Below are 18,549 nucleotides of genomic sequence, written 5' to 3' on the forward strand. Positions count from 1 at the left end.
TTCAAAGAAAGTATTAATAAACATCTTGTTACTTAGCTTGATAAAAATGTATCTGGTCGAAACTATCTAGCCACAGATTCCTGACCTTAGAATATTACCCAGGTGTCAGACTGGATCTGGATGTTTTTTCTGAGCAGTCCCATGCACGCCGGTAGGTGGCATTGATTGGCTCCGCATTGGCATTTTATGTGCCAGAAGTAATGCACGCAGTGCCTATATTGCCACCGCCACAGTGCGCTGACCTCAGTTTTGTGGCTACTTCCTGTTCCAGAGCCATACTGAGGTATTGTGACCAGTGTGTCAAAGTGAGGTCCTAAAGCACCTTTTGGAAAGGAAATCAGAATTCACAGAACGGGGAGGATCGGTAAGGAATCTGCAGCTAGATACAATCTCTACCAGACAAGACATTATCAAAGGTAACTTTTTCATCTGAAAGAGACTTCAAGCTGCAGACTCCTTATTTTAGAACAGATAACCAAGTAATACTTTCCCAGAGGAGCGCCTGCAAACTGGTTGTTCTAGAATGTCCTGAAGGACCAAACTGGCAAAATGCCTCTAACACCAGACCTGACTGTCGAGACTGTAGTGTATGGCAAACGTGCAGATATGCCCATGTGGTTGCCTGATGGATCCTACAACCAAGCATAGTTGTCTCAGTTTTGGATCCGAGTGAGCCTGCAAGTCCTCAGGGGTTGCTAGTTGGCCAGTGTGTATCAGATTTTTAATGCAGATTGCAATAAATCTAAAATGATTCTCTTTTACGCTGCTTTTCATTTTTTCACTCCAGCAAACAACAAAAAGTTGATCATTCTTTTGCATGTCTTTGGTATGATCAATACAGAACGATAACGCTTTTTGGATTTAGGTGGTGGAGTGTCACCTCTTCCTTGGAGGGATGAGGTAGAACAAAGAAGGTCGGCAGAATAATGTTCTTGCCGTCGTGAAAGTGTAACACAACCTCAGGGAGAAATGAGGCTAGGGTCCGAACGACGAGTTTGTCTGGAAAGAAAGTGGTATACGGCGGGGGGGGGGGGTTGATTGAGACCGCCTGCAATCACTATCCCTTCTGGTGGATGTAATTGCCACTAGAAATACTGTTCAATAGTGAGCAATCTGAGAACACCAATACACTGGCTCAAAAGGTGAACACATCAAAAAGGTACCGATTAAATTAAGGTCCCATGGGCCATAATCAAATGTGCAAAGGGAAACATGTTCTAAACCTTTCAGGCACCATGTCACAACAGGTGACTTCAACAGGGAGGGTTAATCCAGTATCCACAAGAAAGCATAGATGATTGAAGGGCACCCTTTAACTGTGCTCAAAGCAAGACATTGGCAGGTGAGGGACAATGCAAACAAAAGATGAGGATGCAAGATGAGGATGAGGATGCAGACAGAGGATCAATCAATTTGTCAGGGTACCGAGCCACAAATTTACCCAATAGGCACGCGTAAATAGTTTTTGTCAAGGGACATCTGGCTGCTAAGATGATGTCATATACTTCGGGAGGTGGATCTAAATGTTGCTGCTCAATCTCCACGTATGCAGGTGGAGAATGCACACGTTTGGGTACAGAACCTTGCCATGATGCTGTGACAGGAGATCCTCCAGAAGAGGCTGCCTGATGAGAGAACTAAGACTCATGCTAAGGAGTTGGGGATACCAAACTCTCCCTGTGCTCAGTCCGGGTCTCCCAACATCACTTGAGGCCGATCAGTGCTGATTTTCTTGAGAACTTTGGGCAGGAGTGGTATCGGTGGAAAAGCATGCAGGAGCTGTGAGTCCCACTCTAGATGGAATGTGTCTTCTAATGAGAGCTGCTTTGGAAGCTCCAACGTACAGAAGTGTTGACATAGCACATTCTCAGTGGTGGCAAACAGATCCAACCAAGGTTCTCCCAAGTCATAGACAAGACCTTGCATCCCCCTCTTGGTGAAGACGTCATTCATTATCTGCGAGGCATTGAAGCGGAGTTTGTCTGCTCCTGTGGTCAGATATCCCACAAGGTGGTGTGTGTCCAAGAAAATGTCATGCCATTCCAGCCATGTCCAGTGGCACACAGCCTCTTGGGAGAGGATCCACAACCCCACCTCACCCTGTTTGTTGGACTGCCACATGGCAGTGGTGTTGGCCGTGAACACCAGACCCAGCCTACCCTTAATGGGTGGAGGGAAAGGCTTTCAATGCAAGAGTATCGCTCTCAAATCCAATAAGTTGAAGTGGAGCTGATACTCAGTCGGAGCCCAGAGTATCTGATCTCCATTTCTCCTAGATGCCCATCCCAAACTAGTAGTGACACATTTTTGACCACTGCGAGTTACTGGTGGGAAAGGGAAATGGGGTCTGCTATTGACCAAATCATTGCTTGTTAACCACCACTGCAGGTTTTCTGTAGTTCCTTTCAATAGCTGGACCATGTCAAAGATTCCCATAATGCTGAATCAACTGGAACTTCAAGTCTCATTACAGAGCCCGAACCTGCCAATGGGCATGCTTTACCAACAAGATGCAGGAGGCCATAAGGCCCAGCAACATCGGAGTCAGTCTCACCTAAATCCAGAGAAGAGTTTGATTCACTGGAACCATAGCCTGAACACCCTGAACTCACCACTCCAGAGGGGAAAGACAGAGCTGCACTGTGTTGAGAATGGCGCTGATGAAAGGGAACGTCAAAGAGTGAATCAGGTGCAGTTTTGGCATGCTGATAGAGATCCCCAGCAAATGCAGGAGGTCTGCTGTAGTCTGGAGGTGGCTGACAACTTCCTCAGGTGAGCTTGCTTTCAACAGCAAGTTGTCGAGGTAAGGGAAGACTGGAACCCCTAATTGGGGGCAGGTGGGCTGTAACCACAGCCATCACTTTCATGCACACCTGTGGGACGCTAGTAAAGCCTAAAGCGATCACAACAAACTGCAAAATAGTTGTGATGCACCATGAACCCCAGGTAATAACTGTATGATGGTGGAGTGGAAATGTGTCCTGCAAGTCCAACACTACTATCGAGTCTTAGCGATCTAGGGAAGACGGGAGCTGAGCCAGAGAGCATTTTAAACTTATCATTTATAGGTTGCAGTCTGGTTTGCTAAAGACATCTTGGGGACTTTCCGAAAGATGACGTAGGAATGCATTCTACTTGTTGATTACCACTGACTTTGTGGTTTGTAGCTCACACTTTCTGGCTTTCTACTTTGTGGCTTTATTTGCTTTAGGTTCTCCAGTTTCACTTTGTCTCACCTGCTGCCTAAACCTTGTTTAATGTGTTCTTTCATTAACTCGAGTTCTGTAAACAGGGCTTTGAAACATTTTTCTTATCTTATCACATTTGCTGTGCATTCAAAGACAGAGGTCAAATGTCAGAACAAGTTGCTTACCTGCGGTAACGCCTTATCTGGTATACAGGATGTAGCCACAGATTAAAATTCTCTCCCAGGTGCCAGACTGGATCTGGAGATTTTTTCCAGCAGTACCTCAGCGTGTCGGAAAAGAGCATCATGCACCTCCGTAGAGACGTCGTCCACCTGATGTGACGTAGACGGAGTCCATATAATCCCCTCTTCGATGCCCTGACAAACAAGTTACTTACCTTCAGTAATGCTTTTTCTGGTGGATACAGTAGCTACCTGTGGATTCCTCACCTTATAAATTGTCCCAATGCGCCAGCATTCGATGGAAATTGTTTCCCAGCTCTTCACGTCAAAGTCACAATTGTGGGCTACGCATGCTTCTCCATCTGACGTTATCGAAGCCATAAGAAGTACTCCCTGGTGTGCTGACGTCAGTTTCACCATTTTTTACTGCGCCTTCGACAACAGGTGAATTGTGACATCACAAGCACAACACGTGCCAACTCAGTACACAAAAGAGTCTTCTTGTGGACAGCTTTGCCCTTCATTTTGCCCACATATTCAATGAAGAGCTAATCATAAATTCTGAAGTCTCTCGTCCTTTCTATGTAGAAGCTCAGGGCCCTTTTCGGATCCAAGCAATGCAGCCTTTCCTCCTCCTTTGATGGATGGGAGGACGGTAAAAGGACGGGAGAGTTACTGATTGTCCCAGATGGAAGGGAGTGACTAGCTTAGGAAGGAAGGCCGCCCGGTTCTCAGCACCACCTAGTCAGCATGAAAGGTAGTAAAAGGTGGTTTCACACTAAGAACCTGAAGCTCACTTAGACGTGTAGCCGACATGATGGCTGTTAGAAAAACTGACTTAAAAACCAAAAGCTTTAACAGGCAAGTATGCATAGGCTCAAATGGTGAACCCATCAAAAAAGTCAAAACTAAATTCAAAACCCACTGAGCCATCACAAATGGAGTGGGAGGAAACTTGTTAGTTAATCCTTTAAGGAACCTAAGAAGTATAGAGGACTTAAATAACTGTCGCAACTGCGCAAACTTTCTGTGCCAAGTGAAGTTCAAACTGCAAAATAGCAGATAAATGGGCATTTAAGGGGTCAATTTGTCTCTCTCCGCACCAAGTAACAAATTTCGCCCATCTACCGGCATAGACAGTCTTGGTGGAGTGTCACCTGGCCGATGGCATCCACCACTTCTGCAGGGAGAGAAAAAAAACTCAGATTGCCACGTCCAATTTTCAGGCATATAGTTGCAGGCTCTGGAGGTGGGGGTGTGGAACCTGCCCCTGAAACTGTGAGAGAAAGTCTACCCTGTGAGGGAGACAGGGTTGAGGTTACAGTGAGAGTTGAAGGAGGTCTGTGTAGCACACCCTTCTTGGCCAATCTGGGGCTATTGACTTGGGCCCGATCTCAACAAATTTTCCTCAGAACTCGAGGAATCAAGGTTATGGGAGGAAACGCATAAAGCAGTTGGTCGCTCCAGGATAGCTGAAACGCGCCCCTCTTCCCCCCCCCCCAAACACCTCCTGCATCGGATACTGGAGGTTGCAGAACGACGGGCAGTGTGCGTTCTCGCAAGTGGCAAACAGACCTGTCTGAGGAGCTCCCAACATCAGGAAGACATGAAGAACCGCGTCCAGATGGAGCTGCCACTTGTGACTGGTCAAGAATTGCTGACTGAGACTGTCCGCACACACGTTGAGAACTCCGCCTAGATGGTTTGCCACTATGCAAATCTGATGGTCCAAAGGCCTTTGATCTCCAGGTCCCCCAGATGCAGGAAGCAAACAGACCGAGCAGATGTAGGACCTTGAGGATTGGAACAGCCGCTCCATTTTGAAACATCAGAATCATCACCTGAATGTCCTGAATCCTCTGTGGAGGAGGGTAGGCTCCAATCAATGTTGTGTCCAGTACAGCACTTATGAACAGGAGGTGCTGAGAGGGCTCCAGGTGAGACGTGGGCACGTTTACCGTAAAGCCCTGGTTGAACAACAACTGGGTTGTCACCTGCAGATGGTGCAGCAAGAGCTACAGTGACTCGACATTGATCAGTCAATCGTCCAGGAAAGGGTAAACACAGGGTTTGAAAAATCTACTCGACCACTCGCATTGGCGAGTCTTGTTTGATCAAGTTGAGATATTTTTAATACTTACTCATCCCTTCTTGCGAGTTGACACTGAACAGGTGTTCTGTTCAGTTGAAAAGTGGAGGGGCAATAAAAGATGCCTTTAAATCTTGTTCTTATGTCACATTTGTTATGTACTAACAGACAGAGATCAAAAGTCAGTTTTTCTTACAATTAATTTTCCTTCTGACTGCAGAGTTCCAGGGCTTTTTAAGGTGAAGTGTGTGACCTGCTGCTTAGAACGTAAAATAAAAGGATATAGGGTGCCAGGTTTTTCCTAACACACAACATTTAAATGTCAACTGTGCAAACTTTCAAAAACATTTCAGTAGTTGTAAAAGCCTTTTTTTATATTTCTGTGTGATGAAAAAATATTTTAATAGGATGAAAACAAATCAGAATACTTTACATGTTGATGTGCAAAGGATATGTTTTCTGAAACCCAATTTTCACAGATTGTTAATAAACCGTATAGTTTTATCAGTAAAGCTGCAAGTTAGCGAAGAGGTTTTTGGACATTTCTTGGAAAGTTACTGTGTGTAGATGACAATATGTGCCCAAATCATGGTTAGTAATATATTTATTAAAATTGAGTGTTTATACAAACTGAGAAACACTCCTGCCCTGATGGCAATCTTGTTAGTAAACTAAAAGAAGTCCTAGGGTATGTGGGCTAGACCTTTTGGGTATGTGGGCTAGAGTTTTGTGATGCATGCGGCAACCTTAGTCTACTTAATCAAACAAATGAGGTTTTTTTGCACTGTGGAAATGCTGAGCTCACATATTTGAAGGTGCAATCATATGTGAGAATTAAGAAAACTATTTGCCTAGGATCACACAATTTGAGACCCGTTTATGGTCAAGTACATTACGTTTAGGTCAAGTAGATTATTTAAGTTACTCGACCTGCAGGTCTAGTAAAATGTTTATGATTTTTCAAGCCTTGATACAGATATTCCCTTCCTTCTGAAGTCGCGTGCGGAGCCGTGCAATTGTGACGTCCTTGTGGAGAGCTGGAAAAAAAAAGATCAGTCAAATGCTGGCACACTGGGAGAATTCATAAGGTGAGGAATCTACAAGTAGTTGTATCCACCAGAAGTCAGTTTCTTCAGTGACTGTTTTCCTGCGACAAAACTGCAGAGCCACTTATAGAAACTGCCTATAGAAACAGTGTGCCAAAACAAAGACATCTGTGTCAATTAATTATGAACTCCCAAAGAAGGTATCCTAATGCTAAGAACGGGATCTTTGAGGAAAAAAAAGAAAAATCAGCTTGGAGAGCTTCCCTTGTAAGAGGAGTCCCTGTCCTTAGAAATCATTTAGCAGAGAAGGGAGTTTCGGTGTGGCATCGTCGGCACCAGAAGTGACGTTGTGGTCACCTATCTAAGTGCCACCCAGGTGTACAGATGCAAATTACTTTTCAAGACTTTCCAGGAGCGCAGAGCCATGAAATGAACAGACGAATGTGTGTACAAACTAAGGCCCTGAAAAGGATCAACCCTAACCCTAGAAAATCTGTCTGCAGAGTGGGGAGGGGAGTGGGAATGTGCAGATATAGCCTGATATAGCCTGATATAGCCTGTCTGTAACAGATAAGGTGTTACTAAAAGTAAGTCACTTGCTCATCTGATAGACATTTAGCCGCAGACTCCTTAACTTAGAATTAGATCCTAAAGCAATACCATCCCCAGAGGTACGTCTGTAGACGAATTTCAGACAAGGAAAACCTGCCGGGCCGAATGGGCAAACTGCTCATCACAATGGACCTGACTGTTCAGACGGTAATGTTCGGTAAACCTGTGCAGGAAAGCCCACGTTGCTGCCTGGGAGATATCTAGGACCAGTACTCCGCAAGCTAATGCAGTAGTCGCTTATCTGACTTTGGTTGAATGATCATGCAAGCCCTCAAGGGATTGCTTCTTGGCCAATGCATAGCAGAATTTAATGCAGATCCCAACTGATCCTACTAAAAGTCACTGACTAAAAGAAGCCAATCTAGACAAGACACAGGACACTCCTAGGAATTTAGGTAAGAACTTACGCAATGCCATAAGAACTGTGGGAAGGACCACCGGCAAATAAGTCATAAAGTCATTGAAAAGCATGGGAATAGAGTTACCATGGCAGTGGGACAAACGTATCAGAAGATAACAGACAATATGAGCATAAAAACTACCTGCTCCCAAGGAGAGAATGAGCACATGTTTGGTCAGTACATGAGGGTCCAAACACAACAGGCAATGCAACTAAGATGTAGCTATTTTCCATAGTAAGCCATTATTTTAGTCCAACCTGCTCTGTAAAAGCAAAGAACAAAGTGGGAAACCCAAGAACTCACCTGTGATGAAGAAAGCATTGAACAATGCTGTAATAGAAATACAGCAATGACAACAAGAGCAACTATTGGTATAGAAACCACCCTTGTCCTAAGACAAAAATTGCCATATATAATATTAACACCTCTGGGACCATCTGTTATGTATAAAGCACATAGGAGGAAAAGAAAAAGAACTGCCTATGTAATGGCAAAAGGAAGTATGTGCAAAATGTCACTTACCCAGTGTACATCTGTTCATGGCATGGTTTGCTGCAGATTCACATGCTGTGCATTAGTCCACCATCTAGTGGTGGGCTCACCGTGTTACAAGTTGTTTTTCTTAGAAGTCTTTTTTCGAGGCACGGGATCTTATGCTCCCAGGCATGGTAAAACATGCAGATCATATTTTTAATGAGCTGGTGAAAGCATGTATTATAACACCTAGAATAGAAAAGAAGTACAAACCTGCACCTTCTCGCCCTGGTTATATCACCCATCAGGAACCACCTGATTCTATTGTGGTTAGTGCTGACAGAAACTGAGCAAATAGTCAGTCCTCAGGAGATGAACCCTCTCCTGATAAAGAAAGCAGGAAATTCGATGCTGCAGGGAAAAGGGTTTGCATCCCAAGCGGCAAACCAATGGAGGATAGCAAGCTCACAGGCGCTACTAGCTCGTTATGACAGAGCCCACTGGGACGAGATGCGAGATATAATACAGCATCTCCCCAAAGTACACCAGAAAAGAGCTCAACAGGTAGTTGAGGAAGGGCAAGTTATCACAAATAACCAGATAAGATCAACACAGCAGTCACTATTCGTAGACATGCATGGCTCCGATGTTCTGGATTCAGGCCTGAAATACAACAGGCTGTGTTAAGCATGCCCTTCGATAAAAAAACATCTTTTTGGGCCAGAGGTAGACACAGCAATAGAAAATCTACAAAAAGACTCCGACACAGCTAAAGCAATGGGTGCACTCTATTCTACACCATATAGCGGGTCATTTTGTAAACCTCAATTCGAGGTGGTTTCAGACCACAGCTCTTGGACATCAACCTCCCAAACAAAACCAGCCTACCAAACAATACCAATGAGGTGGTTTTAGAGGCACATATAGGGGGCAATATTCCAAAAATAGGGAAAAAATCCAGACCTCTAAGCAGCCTGCAACAAACCCAAAACACTCCCTTCCACTCCACACCTCTCCTGTTGGGGGAAGACTACAACAGTTCCACATACATTGGCAAAATATTACTACAGACAACTGGGTGCTATCAATTATCCGCAATGGTTATTGACTAGAATTGATAAACACTCCTCCAACTATTCCACCAACGTTTCACAAACTTACCACAGAACACACAATTCTGTTACAAGAAGAGGTCCAATCTCTACTACTCAAACAAGCAATAGAGTTAGTTCCGCAGTCTCAAATAGGAACAGGAGTTTACTCACTATACTTTCTAATTCCCAAAAAAGATGGCACCCTAAGGCCAATATTAGACCTAAGGCCCCTCAATCTTTACATCCTGTCAGAACATTTTCACATGGTAACTTTAGAGGATGTCATCTCACTACTACAAAAACAAGATTTCATGACAGCCTTAGACCTCAAGCATGCATATTTTCACATACCCATCCATCCTGCCCACAGAAAATACCTCAGATTTGTCATTCAAAGAAAACACTACCAAGTCAAAGTGTTTCCCTTTGGAATAACAAAAGCGCCAAGGGTATTCACAAAGTGCTTGGCAGTAGTGGCAGCCTACCTAAGAAGACACCATCACATGTCTTTCCATTGCTAGACGATTGGCTAATAAAATCAAGCAGTCGTACACAATGCCAAAATCATACACATTATGTAATACAAACCTTACACACATTAGGTTTCTCAATAAACTACCAAAAATCACACCTCCAACCAGCACAAATACAACCGTACAACACTAGATGGTGGACTAATGCACAGCATGTGTATCTGCAGCTACACATGCCATTGACCATATCTATCTATCTATCTATCTATCTATCTATCTATCTATCTATCTATCTATCTATCTATATATATATATATATATGGAAAATGTCACTTACCCAGTGTACATCTGTTCGTTGGGCTCGGAGTGTTACAAGTTGTTTTTCTTCGAAGAAGTCTTTTCGAGTCACGAGACCGAGGGACTCCTCCCATTTCGGCTCCATTGCGCATGGGCGTCGACTCCATCTTAGATTGTTTTCCCCCGCAGAGGGTGAGGTAGGAGTTGTGTATGCTAGTAATAGTGCCCATGCAATGGAGTAATGTACATAAAGTAGTTTAAAGTAATATATTTACAAATATACAGATGTTCAAGATCAACTTCTAAACGGCTACAGGCTCCCGGGGAGGCGGGTGGGCGCATGTGAATCTGCAGCGACTAATGCCACGAACAGATGTACACTGGGTAAGTGACATTTTCCGTTCGATGGCATGTGTAGCTGCAGATACACATGCTGTACATAGACTAGTAAGCAGTTATCGCCCCAAAAGCTGTGGTTCAGCCTGTAGGAGTTGAAGTTGTTTGAAACAATGTTCGTAGTACTGCTTGGCCTACTGTGGCTTGTTGTGCCGTTAGCACATCTACACAGTAGTGTTTGGTAAATGTATGAGGCGTAGACCATGTAGCTGCCTTACATATTTCGGTCATTGGAATATTTCCTAGAAAGGCCATGGTAGCACCTTTCTTTCTAGTTGAGTGTGCCTTTGGTGTAATAGGCAGATCTCTTTTTGCTTTAAGATAACAGGTTTGAATGCACTTAACTATCCATCTAGCAATGCCTTGTTTAGAAATTGGATTTCCTGTATGAGGTTTTTGGAAAGCAATAAATAATTGTTTTGTTTTGCGATTTTGTTTGGTTCTATCAATGTAGTACATTAGTGCCCTTTTGATGTCTAATGTATGTAATGCTCTCTCAGCTACAGAATCTGGTTCTGGGAAGAACACTGGGAGTTCCACTGTTTGATTTAAGTGGAATGGTGATATGACTTTAGGTAAGAATTTAGGATTTGTGCGTAGAACGACTTTATGTTTGTGTATTTGTATAAAGGGTTCTTGTATGGTAACGGCTTGTATTTCACTTACTCTTCTGAGAGATGTGATAGCTATTAGAAAGGCTACTTTCCATGTTAAGTACTGTATCTCACATGAGTGCATGGGTTCAAATGGTGGACCCATGAGTCGTGTTAATACGATGTTGAGGTTCCACGAAGGAACTGGTGGTGTTCTTGGTGGGATAATCCTTTTCAGACCCTCCATAAAGGCTTTTATGACTGGGATTCTGAATAATGAAGTAGAATGCGTAATTTGCAGATAAGCCGAAATTGCTGTGAGATGTATTTTAATGGATGAAAAAGCTAACTTGGACTTTTGTAAGTGTAGTAGGTAGCTTACGATATTTTTTGCAGAAGCGTGTAATGGTTGGATTTGATTATTATGGCAGTAATAAACAAACCTTTTCCACTTATTTGCGTAGCAATGTCTTGTGGTTGGCTTCCTAGCCTGTTTTATGACCTCCATGCATTCTTGTGTAAGGTCTAGATGTCTGAATTCTAAGATTTCAGGAGCCAAATCGCTAGATTTAGTGATGCTGGATTCTGGTGTCTGATCTGTTGTTTGTGTTGAGTTAACAGATCTGGTATGTTTGGTAGTTTGACAAGAGGCACTACTGAGAGGTCTAGTAGTGTTGTGTACAAAGGTTGTCTTGCCCAAGTTGGTGCTATCAGTATTAGTTTGAGTTTGTTTTGACTCAATTTGTTTACTAGATACGGAAGGAGTGGGAGAGGGGGAAAAGCGTATGCAAATATCCCTGACCAACTCATCCATAACGCATTGCCTTGAGAGCGAGGCTGTAGGTACCTGGATGCGAAGTTTTGGCATTTTGCATTTTCTTTTGTTGCGAATAGGTCCATTTGCGGTGTTCCCCATCTTTGGAAGTAAGTTTGTGGTATCTGGGGATGAATTTCCCATTCGTGGATCTGTTGGTGATCCCGAGAGAGATTGTCGGCTAACTGGTTTTGAATTCCTGGTATGAATTGCGCTATTAGGCGAATGTGGTTGTGAATCGCCCAATGCCATATCTTTTGAGCTAAGAGACACAATTGTGTTGAGTGTGTCCCTCGTTGTTTGTTCAGATAATACATTGTTGTCATGTTGTCTGTTTTGACAAGAATGTGTTTGTGGATTATTAGTGGTTGAAATGCTTTCAATGCTAGAAATACTGCTAGTAGTTCTAAGTGATTTATATGAAGTTGTTTCTGTTGAGTGTCCCATTGTCCCTGGATGCTGTGTTGGTTGAGGTGTGCTCCCCATCCTACCATGGAAGCATCTGTTGTGATTATGTATTGAGACACTGGGTCTTGGAAAGGCCGCCCTTGGTTTAAATTTATAGTATTCCACCATTGAAGCGAGGTGTATGTTTGGCGGTCTATCAACACTAGATCTTGAAGTTGACCTTGTGCTTGTGACCATTGTGATGCTAGGCACTGTTGTAAGGGCCGCATGTGTAATCTTGCATTTGGGACAATGGCTATGCATGAGGACATCATGCCTAGTAGTTTCATCACTAATTTTACCTGGAACCTTTGGTTTGGGTGCATGGCCTGTATTACGTTTTGGAATGCCTGTACCCTTTGTGGACTTGGAGTGGCAATCCCTTTTTTTGTGTTGATTGTTGCTCCTAAATACTGTTGTATTTGACACGGTTGTAGGTGTGATTTTTGGTAGTTAAGTGAAAACCCTAGCTTGTGAAGGGTTTCTATAACGTATTTTGTGTGTTGCGAACACCGTTCTTGCGTATTGGTTTTGATTAACCAATCGTCCAGATACGGGAAGACATGCATTTGCGGTTTTCTGATATGGGCTGCCACTATGGCAAGGCATTTTGTAAAGACTCTTGGCGCTGTTGTTATCCCGAAGGGCAATACTTTGAACTGGTAATGTACGCCTTGGATTACAAACCTTAAGTATTTTTTGTGGGAAGGATGTATGGGTATATGGAAATACGCATCCTTGAGGTCTAATGTTGTCATGTAGTCTTGTTGTTTGAGCAAGGGGATTACGTCTTGAAGTGTCACCATGTGAAAGTGATCTGATTTGATGTAAAGATATAGTGTTCCGAGATCTAAGATGGGTCTTAGAGTTTTGTCTTTTTTGGGTATGAGAAAGTACAGGGAGTAAACAGCCGTTCCTTTCTGATGATTGGGTACTAGTTCTATTGCATCTTTTTGCAACAACGCTTGGACCTCCAGCTGTAATAGATCCATATGTTGTTTGGACATGTTGTGTGTTTTGGGTGGCACATTTGGTGGACATTTTAGGAATTCTATGCAATAACAATGTTGGATAATGGCTAGAACCCACTTGTCTGTTGTTATTTCCTCCCAGTTTTGGTAAAACTCTGCTAGTCTCCCCCCCACTGGTGTCATGTGTTGGGGATTTGTGACACTGAAGTCACTGTTTAGTTTGATTGGTCTTGGGACTTTGGAACTTTCCCCCAGTTTTAGGGAACTGTCCACCTCTGTATTGTCCCCTAAAACTTCCTCTCTGATACTGGCTCTGGTATGTGGGTCTGGTTTGTGAGGTTGAGGGTTCTGTGCTTTGTCCCCGAAACCCCCCTCTAAATGGTGTTTTCCGAAATGTGCCTCTGCCCTGTGGGGAGTAGAGTTCGCCCATGGCCTTGGCTGTATCTGTGTCCTTTTTAAGTTTCTCAATAGCAGTGTCCACCCACGGCCCAAACAACTGCTGTCCGTTAAAAGGCATATTAAGCACAGCCTGTTGAATGTTGGGCTTGAATCCTGAGGTGCGCAGCCATGCATGTCTCCGTATGGTGACCGCTGTATTTACAGTCCTTGCAGCTGTGTCTGCTGCATCCATTGCCGACCGTATCTGGTTATTAGAGATACTTTGGCCCTCTTCCACCACCTGTTGTGCACGCTTTTGGAACTCTTTGGGTAGATGTTCTATGAAGTGTTGCATTTCGTCCCAATGAGCTCTATCATATCTCGATAGCAAGGCCTGTGAATTGGCAATGTGTGAATTGGTTGGCTGCTTGTGCCGCAACTCTTTTCCCTGCTGCGCCGAACTTGCGACTTTCCTTGTCGGGTGGTGGTGCATCTCTCGAGGAGTGTGAGTTCGCCCTTTTGCGAGCTGCACCTACTACCACTGAGTCCGGTGTCAATTGCTGCATGATGTACACAGGGTCTGTTGGGGGAGGTTTGTACTTTTTCTCCACCCTAGGAGTGATGGCCCTGCCTTTCACAGGCTCTTGAAATACTTGCTTTGCGTGTTTCAACATTCCTGGTAACATAGGAAGACTCTGGTACTGACTATGTGTGGACGACAGAGTATTAAACAAAAAGTCATCTTCAATTGGTTCTGCGTGCAGGGTGACATTGTGAAATGCGGCTGCTCTGGACACCACCTGTGTGTAAGCAGTACTGTCTTCAAGTGGTGATAGTCTTGCTGGATAACTGTTGGGACTGTTGTCTGATACAGGCACATCATAAAGCTCCCATGCATCAGGATCATCTTGGCTCATCCCTGTGTGCGTTGGAGACTGCATCATCGGTGGGGTAGCCATTGGTGATGGTTGTGGTGAGCGATGTGGTGATGGTGGCGGAGTTACTTGTTTTGCCACCTTTGCCTGTGGTTGTTTGTCTTTTTCTTGGAAAGCAAGTTTCCTTTTCATTCGGATTGGAGGGAGAGTTCTGATTTTTCCTGTCTTCTTTTGAATGTGGAGCCTTCTCTGAGTGTAATCTGGCTCCCCTGCTTCTAGCTCCTGTCCGAATTTGTGTCCTTGCATTTGTGAGGACAGGCCTTGTTCCTCAGTGTAGGAATTTGGTTTTGGCTCGGAAGCTGGATGTTTCAGTATCGAAACCTTTTCAACCGTCTTTTTCGGCTCTGAAGACACTTTTTTGGCTTTCGGTGTTCCGATATCTCGGTACCAACTTATTTCGGTGCCGGTATCTCGATGTCGAGATTACTCTGGCCCGGTGTCTCGGGGCCAAGTCTGTTCTGTGCCGGTATCTCGACCGAAGTCGGATGACTTCGACACATGCGTGCCCTTTTTCGGTGCCGATGGACGGTCACCTAATTTTCGGGTTAAGCCATGGCCTGTCGGCGGTGGCGTCCCCTGGACTTTGATGTATTTTCCGTGAGTCTTGGCCAGGGGTGTTTTACTCACGGTTTTCAGCGTCTGTTGGGTTTCGGCCTCGTCCAAGTCCGAGTCCGAGTCAGCAATGGAGAAGGTTTCTTCTTCCTCCAAGTCTTGGTGTCCTGACGGCGCCGACGCCATTTAAAGTCTTTTTGCTCTTCGGTCCCTTAGCGTTTTCCTCGACCGAAACGCTCGACAGGCCTCGCAGGTATCCTCTTTGTGTTCGGGAGACAAACACAAATTACAGACCAAATGCTGATCTGTGTAAGGATACTTGTTGTGGCATTCGGGCCAGAAGCGGAATGGGGTCCGTTCCATTAGCCTTGAAGACGCACGTGGTCGGACCGACCGGGCCCCGCCGGGGAATCGAAACCCCGAAGGGCCACCGGAGCTCTTCAAAATTCGGTGTCGAACTGCGTTATCTAACCCGATACCGAACGTAAACAATACCGTCAAATTGTCCGAGATTTAACTAACTTTCCGAACCGAAACACGGAGCGAAGAGGAACACGTCCGAACCCGATGGCGGAAAGAAAACAATCTAAGATGGAGTCGACGCCCATGCGCAATGGAGCCGAAAGGGGAGGAGTCCCTCGATCTCGTGACTCGAAAAGACTTCTTCGAAGAAAAACAACTTGTAACACTGTATCTGCTGTATCTGCAGCTACACATGCCATGAACAAATATATATATATACACACACACACACACACACTGGTGGTAGTCATTAGGTATAATTAGGACCTAGTTTCTACTGACTTGGCTGTAGCTATGGCATCAAATCTTCCTTAAAATTTCCAAGACAAAAGTGTACTCAGGGGTATTGTTGTTCATGGAAAGTTTTAGGGTGATCCGCCATGCATGGACAGAGAAAAAGGCAGGATGGGCGGGTCAAAAAAGTTTGTTTCTCATGTTAATTTCCATAGTGATTTTGAACACGAGTACAGCCTGATCCGCTGCACGGAACTTCACCAAATTTGAAAGAATGGTAACTTTTGGTCCAGAAAGAAGTCTTCTTTTGGTTATTTGGTATAAATTAGTGGAGTCATTTTTTGAAATATTAACAGAAAAACAAATTTGTACATTTACAGGTGTGAAGACTTTGCAAATACTCCCGATCTTGTGCAGCGATCTGATCGGTGCCAACACTTCAAACAGGAAGTGTTGACAGACATTTTAAGACTCCGCTTCAGCCGAGTCTTAAAAAAGAAAAAAAGAAACAAAAAAAAAACAAAAAAGGAAAAGGAGGCATGGTATGTTTACCTTAAGCCCCTAGCCTTGGTACAATGGTCCCCCTGGCACCCTACCAAGGCAAAAAAAATGTAAAAAAAATTTACATTCCTGGGAATTTCACTATGAATGGAAAATGATTTTTTTTTTTTTTAAAGCAAGAGCAGTCTCCTGCACGTGCTTTTAATTATGTCCCTAGTTGCCCCCCCCCCCCCAGGGCTGTTAAAAGGCCAGAGAACACCACTTCCTCGAGCATCATGTAAAAGCTATGCGGGTTGGTGTCAGCATGGACACCACCCCTGTGCCCCAGGGACCACCACCTTCTCAGGGCTAATAATAAAATATGTGTAGTGACGACCCTGCGGACCACCCTGAGCCCCAGGGACCACCACCTCCCCGGGTCTAATGTAAAAATATGCATGGGGCCATGCCGGGCCCTGAGGCCAACCCCTCCTGCACTTGTCCAAAGACAGTGCATGACGTGGGGTTGGGTGGTTATAGGAGGGTTTGCCACAGGCCCTGACGTGCCAACCCCCGCTGTGTGGCATGGGGTTGGGTGGTTTTAAGGGGGGTTGGCTGCTGGATATGACCACAGGCCAGGCCCACAGCCAAACCCTGCTGCGCACGCCAGAGGCCGTGCGTGGAGTTGGGTGGTTATAGGAGATTGACCGCAGGGCCTGGCCACAGGGCATACGCCCAACCTCCACTGCGAACAGCCAAAGTCTGTGTGCGGCAGTGGTTAGATTAACTCATAATAATTTAAATTACTTTAGATTTTTTAAAATAGAAATTCACAGAAAAACAAACAAGGTTACAGGGACATTCTAATTAGGCTCACATTTTAAACATACAAAACCATAGACCTTCACCTGTTAGAGTTATTTCAAATAACTATAACTCATATCCTTGCTGTCCACTAATTAACCCAGATATTACAGCACTCATGTCAGTGGGTCCTTTGGATAAAGAGACTGTACTTTCTGCCACAAAAACAACAGGTAGTCCTCCGTCAGCCGATCTGAGGAAGGTGGGGTTTCCATAAAGGTAGTACATAACCCTGCTGAGCAACCAGAAGCACCCCTATGTCCGAAGTTATGGTTTGCCCTTAAGGTAGGTGGTGCTGGATCTTGCGCCAACCGACAGTCCATGATGTTGCAAGGACATATTAAAGGGACGTTGAAGCTGCCAGGTGATGGGGGTGGCAGGGAGGACCCAGGAGACTTGGACTAGTGCTGCAAATTTAAAGAGCCCTCCGAATTCATGACTTCTTTTTATGGGATTTACCGGATTAAGTTGAGGACCGTAATGAGAACCGGCGCAGCTGACTCAGACAGTGGTACTGGGACCTCCCTTGTGAACAGGACTTGGATCGTGAGCAGTCAAGTGTCGAGCGGCCAATAGCTTCATGACTCACTCTCGGGTTGCCTTCAGATACATGGTCTTGCACTGAGTACAGGCCCTGGAGTCGTAATCCGACTCCAGGCACCAAAGGTAAACCAAGTGGTGGTCTGTCACAGACATTCTACTGTGACAGGCACCACAAGGCTAAAAACCTACAAGTGTCTTTGGAAACATACTCCAAAAAAAGCGGCGAAAAAAAGATCAGGTCAAAGTTTTAACAAAAATGTCAAAAAAATCCAGTCAAAAAACAACTGAGTGGAGCTCAACCTGGATCTACTCTGATGGCATGTAATAGAAGGAACAGAGGTCAACGTGTTAGGGTAGCACATATACAGCCACCACGCATGTCATTTCCACCACGGACGAGGCCGTCGTAGAGCCAAATGAAGCCATCTAGCAGCACGCTAGGGGACTGCTCAGAAAAGAAAATCCAGATCCAGTCTGATGATGGGGAATATTCTAAGGTAAAGAATCTGTGACTATAAATTAGATGCTTGGTTCACTGCACAACTGGGGAGAAGGCCTCTAGGATGTAATAATATAGGGAGCATCCCATAGTGGAAAAAATAACATTAGATTAGATGTTTTCGAAAACAAGAGTACAGGAAATCTCTGAATCTGCTAGTGCACATAACTGAAAACAATCAACACAGATATAAGTGGCCTTCTATTAACAATCAGTGATTCTTTAACCTTTCTCATCAGTTTCATTTCTACCACCTTTCATTTTTTTTTTTTTTTTGTAGAAGTTAGGCTTTTCTCCAAAAACCTAGAGAAATGCTAAATAAAAGTGCCATTGCAAAACAGACATGTTTTTACTTATTGTTTTCAAGTTAATCGTTTGAGTGGAGAACATTTGGTTTTATTTTGAACGTACTCTTCGCTTGCGAAGTAGCTGTGCTTCTGGAGCATTTTCTTCCTCTATCAGAAC

The 18,549-nt window shown here is 44.4% G+C and overlaps 1 protein-coding gene across 4 annotated transcripts in view; it reads right to left on the reverse strand.

Moving 5' to 3' along the window:
- DLG5 (discs large MAGUK scaffold protein 5) overlaps positions 1-18,549 on the reverse strand; it is a 1,179,851-nt gene that overhangs the window by 304,200 nt on the left and 857,102 nt on the right. The gene's annotated exons all lie outside the window — the stretch shown is intronic.

This window comes from Pleurodeles waltl, chromosome 6 (assembly GCF_031143425.1).
Source record: "Pleurodeles waltl isolate 20211129_DDA chromosome 6, aPleWal1.hap1.20221129, whole genome shotgun sequence".
NCBI classification, from domain to species: domain Eukaryota; kingdom Metazoa; phylum Chordata; class Amphibia; order Caudata; family Salamandridae; genus Pleurodeles; species Pleurodeles waltl.